Source organism: Primulina tabacum, chromosome 5 (genome assembly GCF_025594145.1).
Source record: "Primulina tabacum isolate GXHZ01 chromosome 5, ASM2559414v2, whole genome shotgun sequence".
NCBI classification, from domain to species: Eukaryota; Viridiplantae; Streptophyta; class Magnoliopsida; order Lamiales; family Gesneriaceae; genus Primulina; species Primulina tabacum.
The window spans coordinates 178850-197987 of NC_134554.1; positions in this window are offsets into that span (position 1 = coordinate 178850).

The following is a 19138-nucleotide window of genomic DNA, read 5'->3' on the forward strand; positions in this document are numbered from 1 at the left end:
AATAGTGACCCAAAAAACCCCAAAATCGTCCAAAAATCGCACACGTGTCGGCGCCGGTTTCTGGCCGGCCAATGGTGCCATCAGGTGCGCCTCGAAGAGACGAGGCTACTGTCAAAATATCAGGTCAATCGGAGCAAGTTTGCTCAGCCAATTGCACGTCCAAAAGTTCGAAAATAGCGCAAATTCCGGCGAATTCGATCGCCCCGGCAACCGCTCATCGTCCGGCCTCGATTATTACACCATTGGAATCGCCTTCTCAATTCGCACCTTGTGTCCAATTTTCAGCTCAATCGGAGTCCGACAGCCACCCCAAATCGACCCGTAAAGTCGCGACGCCACTGTTCACCGCGCCGCCGTCTACGTTTTCGTCGATTCCGGCGGTTTCAGGTAATCTTTCTACGATCCAAGCCCCGATCTGTAATCCTCATGGAAAGGCGCTTCAACTGAACCAAGGTCCGTTACCTTTAAATCCCGATAGTGGCCGGAATTTCAGATCTACTGATGAAGCTCATGTTGCGCCGGTTGTTTTCTCTAATTACTCCGGCGTTCGACCTCCGATATTCAATTCCTCTTTACCAAGTACTCAAAAAACCATGGGCAATCTCATGGTTCAATCAATTTCGGGAAATTCCATGCCAATCGGAAACGCCCAAATTTGTGGTGTTCGGCCGAGTCAAGCGTCAAAAATCGTCAATTTCGCCCCGTGTTTGACCGATTCTAAGTGTTTGGCCACCGGTTCTGTGGTCTCCTCCTCGTTATCGACCTTCGGCTTTGCTCCGGTCAGCCACTCGCAGGTGAACTCGGTCGAGTCCCCGAGTCAACTCAGCGGCAGTGACACGGCAGTAGCTTCTTCTTCTGATGCTGTTCCGTTTGTTCTGGCGGGATCGGTCGTGGCTCCGGTCTCCACTCATATCTCCACGACGCTTCCATTGGTGTCTGTCTCGTCGTCTATTTCTTCCCCAGTGACTGGGCAGTTTAGATCTCAGGTGCGTTCCACAGTTCGTTCGCCTTCTCAGATGAAACTGCCGGCTCATGTGGAACAGTTAGGTACTATTATGCATAATGGAGTCGAAATTCCTTTTGGTTTCTTTAAGTCGAGTGGATCACCATTGTCATCGACTGGTTCGTCTCCTTTGGTCACCAGTTCTGTGCTCCCATCGTCATCCCTGGTCGATAGTGGTGTTCAGGTGGTCACCTCGCCATCTTTGTCCGGGGGTCAACCGGTGGTCAAACCTTCTGGTTCTTCTGATCCTGCTGTTTCGACCACTGTTCCGGTTTCTACAGTCCCTTCTTTGGCTTCATTTCGAGATATCACTGCTCCTCCTCCAGCCAAACAGAGCTTTGCAGGGTTTGCTGACTTGTTGGGGGGGCCTGCTGAGCCGACTCTTGTTGATGGCATCCCGGGTATTTTATTCCCGGATCAGGTTATTTCTTCACTGTCCGTGCCTTTTAAATTTGCATTGATTGGTCGTGTTACAGGGAACAGGGGTGTTACACCCAATAGTGCTATCCTGACTGCTTTTTCCCATTTTGGATTCATGGACTCGTTTATTGTGAAATTTCTTCCTCGAGGCTTTTTGGTTATTATTTTTTCTGTTGAGGAAGATTTTCTGAAGTTATGGTCTCAGAAGTTGGTTTCTATTGGGAAAGTTTCGATTCGTTTTTCCAAATGGACACCAGAGTTTAAGTTTGAGGCCGAGTCATCGATTACTCCGGTTTGGGTTCGGATTCTTGATTTACCTCTGCATTTATATGACAAGCAGTGTCTTTATCAGATCGGTAAGATTCTCGGGAACCCTCTTATGGTGGATGAGATTACAGCTGATGGTTCTCGAGGTTCTTTTGCCCGCATTTGCATTGAGATTGATGTGTTGCAACCTCGTCCGGATCAGATCTGGGTGGGGTGGGGTAGTTACAGACAGACTTTGAGGGTGGTCTATGAGACAGTCCCCTATTTTTGTACGGAATGCCTGATGTTAGGTCATTCTGTGCAGCGCTGTTCTCGTTCCGGTTACAAGTTTTCTGACGGCCGTTCCAAAGCTCAGGGGAAGCGGCCTCAGTCTTCTTCGACTACTGATCTAGGGTCTTCGGGTCAGCTTCAGGGTGTTCCACATGGCTCGGTTCCTTCTAGTGGCCCTGGTTCTGGGAGTGCTGTGCCAGGATGGGTTCAGCAGAGACGTAGGCGCCGCCAGGCTTCTAGTCAGGTTACTCCTCAGGCTCCTCCTTCGAGTAATCAGTTTGAGGTTCTTCACTCCATTACAGGAGATTCCTTCCAAGGCGATGGTTCTGGTGTTGGTTCATCTTCATGTCCATCATCTTCTTCTCATGCTTTAGAGGCTATTGTTGAGGATGTTCCATTGGTGCCTCAGGTTGTCGTGGCTCCGATGCATATTCCTCCCGCTATCTCTGTGGTTGTTACTTCCGTTATTGCAGGTGATGCTCATGGGTCTAGTTCTGGGGCAAGCTCTTCTCCGGTTGAAGTTGTTCCAGTTGTGACAGACCCGATGTTTGTTTCCACTTCTCCGGCACAGTTCGTTGTTCCTACAGCTTGTGGTCCCATTACTCCGTTTCAGATCGACCATGGGAGTGGTTCTCGAGAGGCTGATTTGACTCTTCCTCCTACTTCTGCTTGTCAGTCCTTGCCACTACCAGGTCGTACGCGCTCTCAGAAGCGCCGGTTTTACAGATCTCAGAAGAGTCAGGCGGGGTTACCCTATGGGCGACCGCCTGATTCAGGTTGACATGATTTTCTGATGGGCGTTCACTGCAGAGTTCTCCTTGCCCATCAGTGTTATTAGTTTGTCTGATGTATTCCGGGGCGCCCGATGTTTTTATTTTCTGTGTTTTGCTTTATTATAGGTTGCCCTGTTGTAGTATGTCGTTATTTTTTTTATGATGTTATGCTTCTGTAGCCTTTTTCTGCGGAGGTCTTGGCCTAGTCCCCCTCCCATCAGGCTTTCTTTGTACTGCGCTTTTGTTGTATATAAATAAAATTTTCTTAAAAAAAAAAAAAAAAAAAAAAAACCCTAAACCCTAAACCCTAAACCCTAAAACCCTAAAACCCTAAACCCTAAACCCTAAACCCGAAACCCGAAACCCCAAACCCCAAACCCGAAACCCCAAACCCCAAACCCCAAACCCCAAACCCTGGATCCATAGCTCTGATGGTGCTTTTTCTGCGAGATCTGCTTGGGAGCTGATCCGTCAGCGTGCTCCGTCTTCTGATATCTTCCGCCCGTGTTGGGGGAGCTGGTTGAGGCCTACCATGTCGTTCTTTCTCTGGAGATTCTGGCATCAATGGCTCCCAGTTGATGAGGTACTCCAGCGCCGGGGTTTTGCGTTAGCTTCGAGATGTCAGTGTTGTGATATGTACGAGACATTCACACACATATTCCTTCGCAGCCCGGTTGCTCGGTCTGTTTGGCGTTTCTTTGGCGCTGTTTTTCGGGTCCGTATTCCCGACACTGAGGATTTCAGTTTGTTCCTCAGTGCGTGGAAAAGAGACTTGGTCTGGTCCCAGGGGGGCCATGTGCGGGAGTTTCTCCCCTGCATCGTTCTGTGGTTCCTCTGGACTGCGCGGAACGATGCTAAGCACCGTCATCTTCCCATCTCTGGGGAGACGGTGAAGTACCAGATTTTGTCTTACCTTCGCCTCGCCCACTCTGCGCGTATTGTCAAGCCCAGACATTGGCTGGGTGTGTTTCATGTGGCGAGATCGATGGGTATTTCGGTTGCTCTCCACAGATTACATAGGACGGCGATTGTTCGCTGGCTGCGACCGCCGTCCGGGTGCTTCAAGCTTAATGTGGATGGGAGCTCGCGTGGTTTATCAGGGGACTCTGCTGCTGGTGGCGTTGTTCGGGATGATTCCGGGAGGGCTGTGCTCTCATTCAGCGAGTTCATTGGAGCTGGGTCTTCTCTCCGGGCTGAGCTTTGGGCGGTTTGGAGGGGTCTTCTCCTTTGTTCCGATCATTCTTTTTTCCCTCTTTGGATTGAGCTTGATTCTCTGACTTCTATTCAGCTCATTCGTTCCCGTCGATGTTGCTGGGATCTTGATCACATTGTATCCAGGATTCTAGTCCTTTTGAGGGGGCGGTCTGTTCATATTTCGCATATATTCCGGGAGGGTAATTCGGTGGCAGATGCGTTGGCGGCGAGGGCCCATACCCTTAGGCACTTTACCTTAGAGTTAGGTCCTTCCCTCCCTAGGCACATTTCCACACTTGCTCGCTCGGATACATCCGGGCTTCCCTACCTGAGATATAGATCTTCTTAGCTGTTTGCAGCCCTTCCCTTCACTTGGATCCATTTCTTATGTCTTTCTATATGTATATGTATATTTTTTCTTTGCAGGTACTGTTATTTCGAGGGTTTCTTTATTTCCCCGTTTTGCTAGTCTTGTGTGAGTGGGCCCAGACACTTGCACCCTCCTTGCTTTGCTCCATTGGGTTGGGGTGCGTCCCAGCACTTGCCTCGTTGGTGCTTTTCTATGGACTACCCCTGTTTTCTGGCGGGCGTTCTCTGCAGGCTTCTCCTTGTCCGCCGACTTCTATTCTTATGTTTTTGCCGAGTGATATGGAGTTTCTGGATATTTTCTCTCAGTGGCTTATCTGGCCTAGAGTTCCATTCATTCACGTGACTCATGATGTGACTTTCCAGCTGTTTATTTTTTTGATTGCAGGATCCTATGCAGCTGCCCGTTCTTGGATTAGGATGTACTTTTCAGATTGGCATTACATCGACAGACGGCTCAGAGATGGGTACCATAGATGGTCTTTTGCACCTACTTCTGAGCTGGATCACTACTGTTTAGATATGTTTCGATTTGTTTTCATGTATTTAGCGCTGATCACTTGTGTTTATTTGTATTATGCATTTTACTTAGGGATTAGTTTTTGGCTTGTGTATTTGCCACCCTAGGTTTCTGTTTTTTCTATTTGTATGACTAGCCTTTGAGAGGTGTTGATTTTATCCTCCTCTCTTTAGGTTTTATCTTGTATTTTATGTTTGATGATATATACAGGTAGGGGTCTGCCTAACCCCCCCGCTTCCGGCGGTGTTTATTCCAAAAAAAAAAAAAAAAAAACCCTAAACCCTAAACCCTAAACCATTTGCCCCCAAAAAAATTTTCTCTGAAAAAACACACAGTAAAAGGTGAGAAAACACACACTAAACCCGTCACTATTCACGCCCTACCCACCGCCATGCCACCGCCGCCGGATCCCGGCCGGCCAACCACCCCATCTGAACCTCCACCTCACGACGACCCTCCCTACCAAATTTCAGCTCAAATGGAGTCCGATTACCCACTCATTTCTCCGGTCAAAATCGCGGCGGTTTCTTCCCCGTCGTCGGCGCCGGCAACCGTCGCTCCTCCTGGTACGGGCCATACATCATTCTCTTCGCCTCACCCTCCCCTTTCATTTCCGGCACCTGCGCGACCGTCCAGTTACCCCGTTCCGGCGTCATCTCCGTTCAAAGCTCCGCAGTCACTGTTCACTGCGCAGCCGTCGCTTGTTTCGTCGATTTCGGCCAACTCCGACATCCAATGTTCCATCCCGACCCCGATCTGTGACCCTCTCGTCCAGACGATTCCAATGGTTCATGAATCACTCCAATCGGAGTTCAAATCAGCCGTGAATTTCAGATCTAAGAACTCGCCGTTGGACGCCTCACTGCCGTCTTTCTCACCGCCGATTTCAGGCACTATTCCGGCTTCTTTCTTCAATTCCTCTTTAGGGGTTGATCGTCCAGGTATGGGTCGCATTTTGCCATCTTCAATTTCTGGTTTCCGGCCACCGGTCGGAAACGCCCAATTCGTAGGGCAAAATCGAGTTTCTTCACATCCTTTGGTTAAATCGGACCCTCCAATGCCCGAGTCTGCACGAATTGGTCCCGGTTCTGGACTCCCCTCACCGTCGCCGGTCCATGGTGGTGCTCCGGTAGGTGACTCACGAGTCAACTCGGTCGAGTCAAATCACCGTGAAGGACGAGTTGACTCGGCAGTCAACCCTTGTGCTGAAACGGTCAAACCAGGTACGCGTGTTCCTATTCCGCTTACTGTCTCATTTCGTGATATCCTGACTCCACCATCCCCTCGGACGGCCAAAAAAAGCTTTGATGAGTTGCACAACTCTATGAATGACATGCCTGTGCCGACTCTTCGAAATGGAAAACCGGGTATTCTCTTCCCGGATGAGGTTATTTCTACCCTCGCAGAACCTTTCAAATTTGCTTTGGTTGGAAAAATTTCAGGGAATCGATCTCTAGTTCCAAATTCTGGTATTTCTGCGGCTTTTGCTAAATTGGGACTAGTTAGATCTTTTGACTTAAAGTTCATGCCTCGGGGTTTTCTTGTTCTCACTCTTGCTTGTGAAGAAGACTATGCGTTCTTTTGGACCAAGGGGGTTATGCAGGTTGGACCTCTGTCGGTCCGCTTCTCTAAGTGGACGCCAGAGTTTAATCTTCAGGAGGAGTCACCCATTGCCCCAGTTTGGATCCGCTTCCCGGGTCTTCCCCTTCATTTGTTTTCTAAGCAAAGTCTCTTTGCTTTGGCCAAAATTGTGGGGAAACCGGTGAAGATGGATGATCATACTGCAGATTCTTCTCGAGGCGCTTTTGCTCGCGTCTGTGTTGAAATTAATGTGCTCGAACCGCCAGTCAAAGAGATTTGGGTGGGTTGGGGTGATCATGCTCAAGAAATTGAAGTCATTTATGAGCGAATCCCCGGGTACTGCATGGATTGCAAAATGCTGGGTCATTCGACCAGTGTTTGTTATTCCCATGGAAAAAATCCCAAACCTGTTCGTCCTAAGCCTGCTGACCGTGCTTCTGGCCAGTCTCCCCCATCTACAGAGTCTGCCCCTCCAGGGGGTGTTAATTCTGGTTTTAATTTGGGGACCCAGCCTCAGCTTCAGAAAACTGGCACGGGTCCCAGACGTAGAGGGAGAAAGAGGCCAGTTCGGCAGGTTCTTCCAAGAAAGAATCCTCTTGAGTTGAATCCTTTTGAGGTGCTCTCGCATGGGCAGGACGCGGAGCCTGATCCTGTTGGATTAGATTGTGTTGATATGGAACCTCCATGTGGTCATCTGGAGGATGCCGGTGTTGGGTCTTCTGGAAAGGATCCTTTGGAGTCTGTTCTTGTTGAGGGTGTGATCCTCAGTGATGAGGTTATTGATGGAGGGTTACAGTTGGATGATTGTGTGGATGGTATTGGGGTCCCGTCTACTAGTGAGTTGCCTGTGTTTGGCTCTCTGGGGCCTTGTACTTTGAATCACAGTAGTCATTCCATCCCCTCTGTTCCTTTGTCTCCTGATGATGCTTCCTCTACGGTAGAGGAATTGGTTGCCAGGCAGGGTCCTTCTGTCAGTGAGCTGGTCTTCCGGCTGGAATCTGCTGGAGATACTGATCAGGAATTCGATCGGCATTCTGAGTCGGGTGATGGCTGTAGGTCTGAAGGTCGTATTCTGGATGCTGATATGGGGGATATTAAGAAAAGGAAGGAGAATGCTTTTCATAGGTCGCGTAAAAAGCGACAGGGCGGTTCTGGTGCCCATTCTCCATGAATTTTCTCATATGGAATGTCAGGGGGCTCCGGAGCTCGGAGTCTCAACAAAGGCTACATGCCCACGTTAAAGATAAGAGAGTCAAGATCTTGGCTATTTTGGAACCCATGATTGATCTGGATGTTCGTTTTATGACTCTTCGTTTTGGTTTTTCTCGAGTTATATCGAACTCCTCGGGTCATATCTGGGTTTTCTTTGCTGAGGATGTCATGGTTGAGTGTCTTTTTGATCACACTCAATTCCTTCACTTCCGGGTTTCTGCTACTTTTTTGCCGACCACTGTCTTTTGTTCCTTTGTTTATGCTAAGTTTGACTACATTGAGCGCAGACAGCTTTGGAATTCTTTGCTTCAGGTTAAGCCTGCTCAGGGTCCTTGGCTTGTTGGTGGCGACTTTAATGTAGTCAGGAATTCGTCGGAGTGTTTGGGTTCTTCTGGTGGGCGGTTGCTTCCCATGGAAGAATTTAATCACTTTATTTTGGATTCTGGGTTAGTGGATGCTGGTTTTGAGGGGTCTTCGTTCACGTGGACGAACAAGACCATTTGGAAGCGTCTTGATCGGGTTTTTGTGTCTGTTGATTGGGGTGACCATTTTCATTCTATTCGTGTGGAGCACCTCATTCGTACGGTCTCTGACCATTGTCCTCTTTTTGTGTCAGTCCCGGTCTTTGCTAGTGGGCCGAGTTCTTTTCGCTTTCAGAGCATGTGGCTCAGGCACCATGGTTTTTTGCAGACGGTGAGGCTTAATTGGAATTTACCGTGTCATTTGAACGGTATGCCCCGTCTTTTTGTGAAATTGAAGCGCCTCAAAAGCCATCTGAAGTGGTGGAATAAGAGTGTTTTTGGTGATCTTTTTGCCAAACTTGCTGAGGCGGAGCAGGCTGTCCGGATTGCTGAGGCAGATTGCGAGGCTGCTCCTTCGGATTTGCATTGGACTAGTTTGTCCAACTGCAATGCAGATCTTGCTAGGGTTACCGCCATGGAGGCGGATTTTTGGCGGCAAAAAGCCGCTTGTAGGTGGTTAGAGGATGGTGAGAGGAACACCAAACTCTTCCACAATATGGTCAAGAAAAAAAGGGTGGCTAATAAAATCTTTCGTATTTGGGATAATGGCTCTTGCATTACTTCCCCTGAGCTTATTCAGCAGTCTGGGGCCGCCTTTTTTCAAAACCTGCTTACTGGGGATCCTTTTGTGCTTTCTTGCCCAGATTTTTCTGATTTCCCCTTGGTGATCTCGGATTTGGAGAACGCAAATATTGCTGCCCCTCCTTCTTTGGAGGAGGTGCGGGCGACTGTTTTCTCCATTCATCGTGATAGTGTGGCGGGGCCTGATGGATTCTCTTCGGCCTTCTTTCAGCATTGCTGGGAGATTGTCCATCAGGATGTTTTTGATGCGGTCCTGGATTTCTTTCGGGGTAGTCCCTTGCCACAGGGGTTTACTGCCACCACGATCACATTGATTCCCAAAGTCATGGGTGCTCAGGCTTGGTCGGACTTTCGTCCTATCAGCTTGTGTAATGTGACTAATAAGATAATTTCCAAACTTTTATATTCTCGGCTGAAGGAGGTGGCGGAGAGGCTGGTTTCGTGGAATCAGAGTGGCTTTGTTCCAGGGCGGGTGATTTCGGATAATATCCTCCTTGCTCAAGAGCTCACTCATAGTCTTTCTCTCCCCACCCGTGGTGGCAATGTTATTTTGAAACTGGATATGGCTAAAGCTTATGATAGGGTCCAATGGTCTTTTCTGTTGGATGTCTTGAGGCATTATGGCTTTTCAGAGCAGGTAGTGTCGATGATATCTGCCTGCATTTCTCATTGCCAATTTTCAGTTAATATCAATGGTTCACTCACTGGATTCTTTGGATCCACTAGGGGTCTCCGGCAGGGCGACCCTTTGTCCCCACTTCTTTTCATTTTGGGGGCAGAGTACCTTTCGCGTGGTCTTGATCGTCTTTATCGTCAGTATCCTGCGATTAGGTACCGATCTGGTTGTGATCTCCTTCTTTCCCACCTGGCCTATGCTGATGATATCATTATTTTTGCCAATGGTGGGACTCGTGAGATGAACAGTCTCATGGATTTTTTGCATCACTATGAAAACTGCTCGGGGCAGTTGGTGAATGCAGTTAAGAGTGTCATTATTTTGCCTCCGAGGTGTTCTGGTCGTACTCGTTCCCGTCTCCTTCGTATCACTGGGTTTGGGGAGGGTTGTTTTCCTATCAAATACCTCGGAGTTCCTTTGTTTCGTGGGAATAGAGTTTGCTCTCTTTTTGATCCCCTTGTGCAGATGGTGAGTAAGAAGTTGGAGGGTTGGGAGCTTAAAACTCTTTCCCCGGGGAGCCGTATGACTCTCCTTAGGAGTGTCCTCCTTTCGGTTCCCATTTACATGTTCCAGGTTGTCCAGCCACCTCTGGCAGTTATGGAGAGGCTTGAGAATGTTTTCAATGGTTTCCTGTGGGGATCCAGATCCTTGGATAAGAAATGGCATTGGGCGAGGTGGTCTCGTGCATGTCTTCCTATCTCTGAAGGGGGTCTTGGATTTCGCAGACTCAAAGATATTGTGGATAGCTTCTCCATTAAATTATGGTTTCGTTTTCGTCAAGGTTCATCCCTATGGGCCAAATTCATGATGAGAAAATACTGCCAGTTGGTGCATCCAGCTTATGTTTCATCTGCTGGGTTCATTTCTCCCACTTGGCGTCGTTTGCTTAAGATTAGGGCTCGTGCTGAATCTGGCATTCGATGGAGAATTGGGGTGGGAGATGTTGCTTTTTGGGATGACATCTGGTGTGGGGATGTTCCCTTGTCTAGTCAGGTCCTGCTTAGGGGGGATCGGGGTGTCCGTGTTTCTCACTTTCTTTCAAATGGGGCTTGGGATTTTGACCTCCTCTGCTCAGTTGTCCCACCCTCTGTTGCTGAGACTATTACTCTGATCCCTATTGCATCGGGGGAGCCCGATTCGGCTATTTGGGTGCATAGTTCTGACGGTGTTTTTTCGCTGAAATCCGCATGGGAGCTTGTCCGCTTGAGAGACCAAGTTTCTGATATCTTCACTCCTTGCTGGGGCAGTTGGCTGAGGCCTACTATGTCTTTCTTCCTCTGGAGGTTTTGGCATCAATGGCTTCCAGTTGACGATGTGCTCCAGCGTCGTGGTTTCGAGCTGGCGTCTAAATGTCAGTGTTGTGAGATGCCTGAGACATTCACGCACATTTTCATTGATAGCCCTCTTGCCAGGTCTGTATGGCATTACTTTGGGGCTGTTTTTCATGTCCGTATTCCCCTTACCAGTGATTTCAGACTCTTCCTCAGTGCTTGGAAGAGGCATCCGGGGTGGACTCCTAGGGGCCACGTGAAGGAGTTTTTGCCTTTCATTGTTTTATGGTTTCTCTGGACGGCTCGTAACGATGCAAAACACCGTCGCTTGCACATTTCCGCGGAGACTGTTAAGTCTCAGATTTTGTCTTATTTGCGCCTCGCTCACGCTGCGTCTACTGTTAAGCCCATGCACTGGCGGGGTGTTTTGCAGGCTGCGAGGGCTATGGGGATTTTTGTTCAGTTGCGTAGGGCTCGTAAACTGACGATTGTTCGTTGGTTGTGGCCGCCGTTCGGGTGTTTTAAATTGAATGTAGATGGGAGTTCGAGAGGTAGTCCTGGGGCCTCTACTGTTGGTGGGGTTGTTCGTGACTCTTCTGGGCATGTGGTGGTTTCTTTCAGTGAGTTCATTGGAGTTGGGACCAATGTCCGGGCAGAATTATGGGCTATTTGGAGGGGTCTTCTCATTTCTTCTGATCTTCATCTCTTCCCTCTTTGGATTGAGACTGACTCTTGGATTTCCATTCTTTTACTTCGTTCTCGTCGGTGCTGCTGGGATCTTGAACATTTTGTTACTCGGATTCTTTTGTTGATGAGGGGGCGATCTGTTCATTTATCGCATATTTACCGGGAAGGGAATTCTGTGGCGGATGCCTTGGCGGCGAGGGCTCATACTTTTAGGCAGTACACCTTAGAGTTAGGTCCTTCCCTACCTCCAGACATCTCCACCCTTGCTAGATCTGATCATTCTGGGCTTCCATACCTCAGAAACAGATCCTCTTAGCCATTTGCAGCCCCTTCTTCTTTTTTGGATCTCTTTCTTTATGGTCTCTGGCTCTATATCTATTTATATCTATATACATATATATATATATATATATATATTTTATTGCAGGTTAGTGTACTTGGAGGTTGTTTTTCACTTCCGTATGGTCTGTGCAAGTGGGTCCAGACACTTGCACACGATGTGTGTATTCTTGTTTGTTCTGAGTGGGTTTCTGCCCTATTTCTGTTGGTGCTTTCCTTTGGCACATTCATGGTTCCTGGAGGGCGTTTACTGCTGGTTCTCCTTGGCCGCCGTATCAGTTATTGCAGAGGTGTTTGCTGGATGTCATGGTGGATTCATGGGGTGCTTTCTAAAGGATCCTCTGCTTCTTATGACATATTGGACTCTCCAGGATGATAGCTCCGGGATGAGAGCTTTTGCATGGACTCTGCGATCATCTCGCCATTATCATTTTGTCTTCCTCAGCATGCGGTTCATAGCGCTTCTCCTTTTTGATTAGTTGTTGCCGCTTATTTGGTAGTCTTCTAGGGTTCGTTTTGCTTTTGTAATTCCTTCCCTAGGTTGCTTTGTATTTATGTTTCTACTGCTTTAGCCTTTTTGAGGAGGTTATGGTTTTATCCACCTCCTCTTTTAGGTTTTTTTCCTGTATTCTGTATTTTGTTACTGTTTATTTTGTGGATATATACAGGTAGGGGTCTGCCTAACCCCCCCGCATCCGGCGGTGTTTTCCGGAAAAAAAAAAAAAAACCCTAAACCCTAAACCAAACCCCTGCTGGAAACCAGACCCCAAAAAATGCTCTCAAAAAACACACACTAAAAGCGTGAGAAAAAACACACCAAATTGTCACTATTCACCCACCTTCTACCGCCATGCTTCCGCCGCCGGACCCCGGCCGGCCACCGCCCTCATCTGAACCGCCATCCTCCGGCGACCACCCCTGCAAAATTTCAGGCCAATCGGAGTCCGATTGCCCGCCCTTTTCTCCGATCGAAATTCCGGCCGTTTTTTCATCTTCGTCGTCGCCGGCAACCATCGCTCCTCTTGGTGCCGGCCATATGTCATTCTCTTCGTCTCAACCTCCTCTTTCTTTTCCGTCACCTGCGCGACCGGGTAGTTCTCCCGTTCCGGCGCCATTTCCGTCCAAACATGCGCAGTCACTGTTCACTGCGCAGACGTCCGTTATTTCACCGATTCCGGCCAACTCCGCCATCCAAGGTACCATCCAAACCCCGATCTGTGATCCTCTGGTCCAGACGATTCCAATGGCACCTGAATTAGTCCAATCGGAGCTCAGACCCGCCGGTAATTTCAGATCTAAGGAAATGGACGTTCATTCCTCCCTGCCGTCATTTGCTTCGCCGATTTCAGGCCAGATTCCGGCTTCTTTCTTCAATTCTTCTTTAGGAGTTGATCGTCCAGGTATGGGTAACATTTCGCCTCAATCGATTTCGGAAAATTCACCGGTGAACGGAAACCCCCAAATTCCGGTTTTTTCTTTTTCTCCGATAACCGGTTCGCTTGATTTCACCCCTCCACCGTCCGGTTCTGTCACTTTGGGTTCCGGTTCCAAGCTCGTTGCACCGTCGTCGTTCCACGGTGGTACCTCGACCGGAAAGTCAACGGGAAAGTCAAAGGTCAACGCTGGCCAGTCAACTCTGCAGACTCGACGTGTTAACTCGGTTAATCCAGGTATTTCTTCGGGTATTTCTGGCCCTAATGCTTCTGTTACCCCTCCCCTGTCTTTTTGGGATGTTTTGGCACCTTCGTCCTCTCGGGCGGCCAAGAACAACTTCGAGGATGTTCTTGGGTCGATGGATGAGATGCCCGCACCGTCTTTTAAGGACGGTAAGCCGGGCATTCACTTTTCGGATGAGCTCATATCATCTTTATCTGCCCCGTTTAAGTTTGCTTTGGTCGGCAAAATTTCTGGCAATCGGTCGATTGTGCCCAACCATGCAATATCTGCGGCTTTTGCCAATCTCGGTTTTGGGCGACCGTATAGTTTGAAATTCTTGCCAAGGGGTTTTCTTGTGATTGTTCTCTCCTGTGAGGAGGACTATGCCCGTCTATGGACCAGGGGCAATTTGTTTATTGGTCCACTTGGTATCCGATTATCCAAGTGGACACCGGAGTTTAATTTCCAGGCAGAGTCTCCACTTGCTCCGGTTTGGGTCAGACTTCTGGAGTTACCACTCCATCTTTATGATAAGAAGAGCCTTTGCGCTCTTGCTAAGCTTTTGGGTACTCCCATTAAAATTGATGATCACACAGCAGATGGCACTCGGGGGTCCTTTGCCCGCATTTGTGTTGAGATCAATGTCTTGGAGCCCCCTGTCCAGTCCATCTGGGTGTCATGGGGGGCTCACCTACAGGAGATTGAGGTAGTTTATGAGAAGATTCCAGCATATTGTACTGATTGCAAGATGCTGGGACATGCTACCAGTGTGTGTTATTCGCATGGGAAGAATCCCCGCCCAGTCCGGACTAGACCTGCTGGTCCTGTTCCCCCGCTTCAGGTTGATACTGTGGGCATGACACACCAGGAGGGTGTGGCACCTAATGTTGCTCAGGGTCCTCAGGACCAGAATCCTGATCAGTTCGTTGGCCCTAAGCGCAGGAGACGGAGGCGGGCTGCGCCTCGTGTTCCTCATGTGAGGGCACCTCCTGCTGCGCATGTTGTCCCGGTGGGTACCTCGAACGCTTTTGATGTCTTGTCGCCTTGGCAGGCGGAGGCGGAGCGAGGTAGTGATTCCAAGGTAGTTGGTGACAGTCCTGATGATGTTCTTCCTTTTGGGGATGAGGGTGTTGGTTGTCATGGAGAGGCGCCCTTGGCGCCGAGTTCTCCTGTGGGTGTTGGTTTTGATCATTCGGGTACTTCCATTATTGAGGTGCTCCCTTCGAGATCAGTTGGTGTGCCTGCTCAGTCTTATGGTCAGGTTCTGGAGGAGGATGAGTCTATCCCTTTTGAGGATTGTATGGATGAGTTGGGATCTTCAAAAGATGGGGTGGCTGTGTTGTTTGGTGATTCCCTTCTGTGCTTGGAAAATCACAGTAGCCATTCTATTCCTTCCCTCCCTGGTTCTCCGGAGGTTTCTTCCATGGTGGAGGAATTGTTTGTTAGACAGGGGCCCCCTGTTTGTGAGTTGGTTGCCAGACAGGTGTCTGAGGAGGATCCTGATTCGGGGTTCGATAGACACTCTGCGTCTGCTGTTCCGGACATTGGTATGTCTGATGTGAAGAAGAGGAAGCAGGACGATCTTGAGGATTCGTCCAAGAGGCGGCAGGGTGATCCTGATGCCCACCCTTTATGAATTGCATGATCTGGAATATCCGGGGACTTCGGGGTTCGGAGTCCCAGCAGAGGCTGCATGCCTTTGTGAAGGAGAAACAGGTTAAGGTTTTGGCTGTTTTGGAGCCGATGATCGATTTAGATCAGAGATTCATGACTCGTCGTCTTGGTTTTTCTCGAGTCATTTCGAATCTTTCTGGTCACATTTGGGTGTTTTTTGCTGCTGATGTGCAGGCTGAGTGTGTCCTTGATCATGCTCAGTTCCTTCACATTAAGGTTTCTGCCTCTTTTTTACCCACATCTGTTTTTTGTTCTTTTGTTTATGCCAGATGTGATTATATTGAGCGTCGGGACCTCTGGTCTTCCCTGCTTCACGTCAAGCCTGTTCTGGGTCCTTGGCTGGTTGGTGGGGATTTCAATGTTGTTCGTGATGCGTCTGAGTGTTTGGGCACCCGTGGTGGTAGGTTGCTACCCATGGAGGAGTTCAACACTTTCATTATGGATTCTGGTTTGATTGATGCTGGTTTTGAGGGGTCTTCGTTCACTTGGACGAATAAGACCGTTTGGAAGCGGTTGGACAGGGTTATGGTTTCTGTTGATTGGGGTGATCATTTCAGCTCCATTCGAGTTGAACATCTCCCCCGTACTGTTTCTGACCACTGTCCGCTTTTGGTTACCGCTCCGGTTTTTGCCCGTGGGCCGAGCTCGTTTCGCTTCCAGCGTATGTGGCTTCGGCATCATGGTTTTTTGCAGACTGTCAGGCTTAATTGGAATATTCCTTGCAGTCCTATTGGTATGTCGCGTCTTTTTGTTAAGTTGAAGCGTCTTAAGAATCACCTCAAGTGGTGGAATCGGGATGTTTTTGGTAACATCTTTGATAAAATCACCGAGGCTGAGAGTGCACTTCGTTCCGCTGAGCTTGCCTGTGAGGCCGATCCTTCTGATTCGAATTGGACTGCCCTGTCCGATCGTAATGCGGATCTGGCTAGTGTCACCGCCATGGAGGCGGATTTTTGGAAACAAAAAGCTGCATGCAACTGGCTAGAGGATGGTGAGCGGAACACCAAACTCTTTCATAACATGGTTAAGAAGAAGCGTGTGGCTAATAAGATTTTCCGCATATGGGATGATGGGGTTTGCCTGACGTCTCCTGAGATGATTCAGCAGTCGGGTGCCTCATTTTTTCAGAACTTACTCACTGGGGATCCCTTTGTGCTTGATTGTCCTGATTTTTCGGGGTTTCCTTCGGTGATTTCTGATGAGGAGAATTATGGGATTACTGCTACCCCCTCCCTTGAGGAGGTGCGTGCGACTGTTTTCTCCATTTCTCCTGACAGTGTGGCAGGCCCTGATGGCTTCTCTTCGGCGTTTTTCCAGCATTGCTGGGAGATCGTTCATCAGGATGTGTTGGATGCGGTTTTGGATTTTTTCCGAGGCTCTCCCCTGCCCCAGAGCTTTACTGCCACCACGATTACTTTGATCCCAAAAGTCGAGGGTGCTCGGGCTTGGTCGGATTTCCGTCCGATCAGCCTGTGTAATGTCACGAACAAAATCATTTCTAAGTTGTTGTACTCTCGTTTGCGGGCTGTGGCGGAGAGACTCATTTCTTTGAATCAGAGTGGTTTTGTTCCGGGACGGATGATTTCTGATAACATCCTCCTTGCTCAGGAGCTCACTCATAGTCTCACTCTTCCCACTCGTGGTGGTAATGTTATTTTGAAGTTGGATATGGCTAAGGCCTATGATCGGGTCCAATGGCCTTTCTTTTTTGCTGTTTTGCGCCATTTTGGTTTCTCTGAGCAGGTTGTGGCGTTGGTCTCGGCCTGTATTTCTCATTGTCATTTCTCCGTTAATATCAATGGTTCTCTTTCGGGGTTCTTCGGTTTTACCAGGGGCCTCAGGCAGGGAGACCCATTGTCCCCCCTTCTCTTCATCTTAGGGGCGGAGTATCTTTCGCGTGGCCTTGACAGACTCTACTTGCGTCATCCTGCTTTCAGGTACCGTTCTAGTTGTGATCTTTTGATTTCCCATCTGGCCTATGCTGATGATATCATTATTTTTGCCAATGGTGGGTCTCGTGGGATGCAGCGTCTTTTAGATTTTCTGCATCACTATGAGAACTGTTCGGGACAGCTGGTGAATGCTGTCAAGAGTTCCCTGATTCTTCCTCCGCGATGCTCTGAGCGCCTTCGCTCTAGACTTTTGCGTATCACTGGCTTTGCGGAGGGGCATCTGCCGATCAAGTACCTAGGAGTTCCCTTATTTCGAGGAAATAGGACGTGTTCTCATTTTGAGCCCCTCTTACAGTCTGTTAGGAGGCGGCTGGAGGGTTGGGAGATTCGTACTCTCTCTCCGGGGAGCCGCATGACCCTCATTCGTAGCGTGCTCCTCTCGATGCCCATATATTTGTTTCAGGTTGTTCAGCCTCCGTTGGCTGTCATGGAGAAACTTGAGAGAGCCTTTAATGCCTTTCTTTGGGGGTCTAGGCCCTTGGAGAAGAAATGGCATTGGGCTCGTTGGTCTCGGGCTTGCCTCCCCGTGGAAGAGGGGGGTCTTGGCTTCCGCAGATTGAAAGATCTCGTGGATAGCTTCTCCATAAAACTGTGGTTTCGGTTCAGGCAGGGATCTTCCCTCTGGGCCAAATTTTTGATGAGGAAATATTGCCTCTTGGCGCACCCAGCTTGTGTCTCTTCTCGTGGTTTTATCTCTCCCACTTGGCGGCGTTTGCTCCAGATCAGGCCTCGTGCGGAGAGTGGTATTCGCTGGCGTGTCGGCCATGGAGATGTTTCATTTTGGGATGATTGTTGGTTCAGGGATGTTCCCCTGTCCAGTCAGACTGAGGTCTGTGGAGATCGTGGTGCCCGGGTTTCCCATTTTCTTTCGGAGGGAACCTGGGATTTTGACCTCCTTTGTTCAGTAGTTGCTCCTTCTTTTGCGGAGCAGATTGTGTTGGTCCCGATTCTCTTGGGAGAGTTGGATTCGGCTCGTTGGATTCATAGCTCCGATGGTGCTTTTTCTGTAAAGTCCGCTTGGGAGTTGATCCGTTTGCGCGCCCCGATCTCTGGCATTAATCGCCCCTGTTGGGGTAGCTGGTTGAGGCCTACGATGTCATTCTTTCTTTGGAGATTTTGGCATCAGTGGCTCCCAGTTGATGAGGTGCTTCAGCGCCGTGGCTTTGCGTTAGCGTCTCGTTGTCAGTGTTGTGATATGTCTGAGACATTCACGCATGTGTTTATTCGCAGCCCGGTGGCTCGCCCTGTTTGGCATTTTTTTGGTGCTGTCTTTGGGGTTCGTATCCCTGACACTGAGGATTTCAGGTTATTCCTTAGTGCGTGGAAGAGGGATCTGGTCTGGGCTCCAGGGGGCCATGTGAGGGAGTTTCTCCCTTTCATTATTTTGTGGTTTCTCTGGACGGCTCGGAATGATGCGAAGCACCGCTTGCTCTCCATTTCTGGAGAGACGGTGAAGTTCCAGATCTTGTCTTACCTGCGCCTCGCCCATTCTGCGCGTACTGTCAAACCCAAGCATTGGGTGGGTTATTTCCAGGTGGCGCGTTCGCTAGGGATTTCGGTTTGCTTTCACAGATACCATCGGACGGCGATTGTTCGTTGGCTTCGGCCGCCGTTCGGTTGTTTTAAGCTTAATGTGGATGGGAGTTCGAGAGGGAATCCTGGGGATTCTTCGGTTGGTGGCGTCGTTCGTGATCATTCTGGGCGGGTCTTGCTTTCGTTCAGTGAGTTCATTGGAGCTGGGTCTACTATCCGGGCGGAACTCTGGGCGGTCTGGAGGGGTCTTATCCTTTGTTCTGATCTTTCTCTTTTCCCTCTTTGGATTGAGGTTGATTCCCAGATTTCTATTCAGATCCTCCGATCTCGTCAGTGTTGTTGGGGGTTGGATCACATTATGTCTAGGATTTTGGTTCTCTTGAGGGGGCGTATGGTTCATATCTCGCACATATACAGGGAGGGTAATTCGGTGGCGGATGCTTTGGCGGCTAGGGCTCATGACCTTAGGCAGTTTACCTTAGAGTTAGGTCCTTCCTTACCCAGACACATCTTCATCCTTGCCCGTTCTGATCATTCAGGGCTTCCATACCTCAGATCCAGATATTCTTAGCCATTTGTAGCCCCTTCTTCCTTTTGGCTCTCTTTCTTTATCTATATATATGTATTTTTTCTTGCAGGTC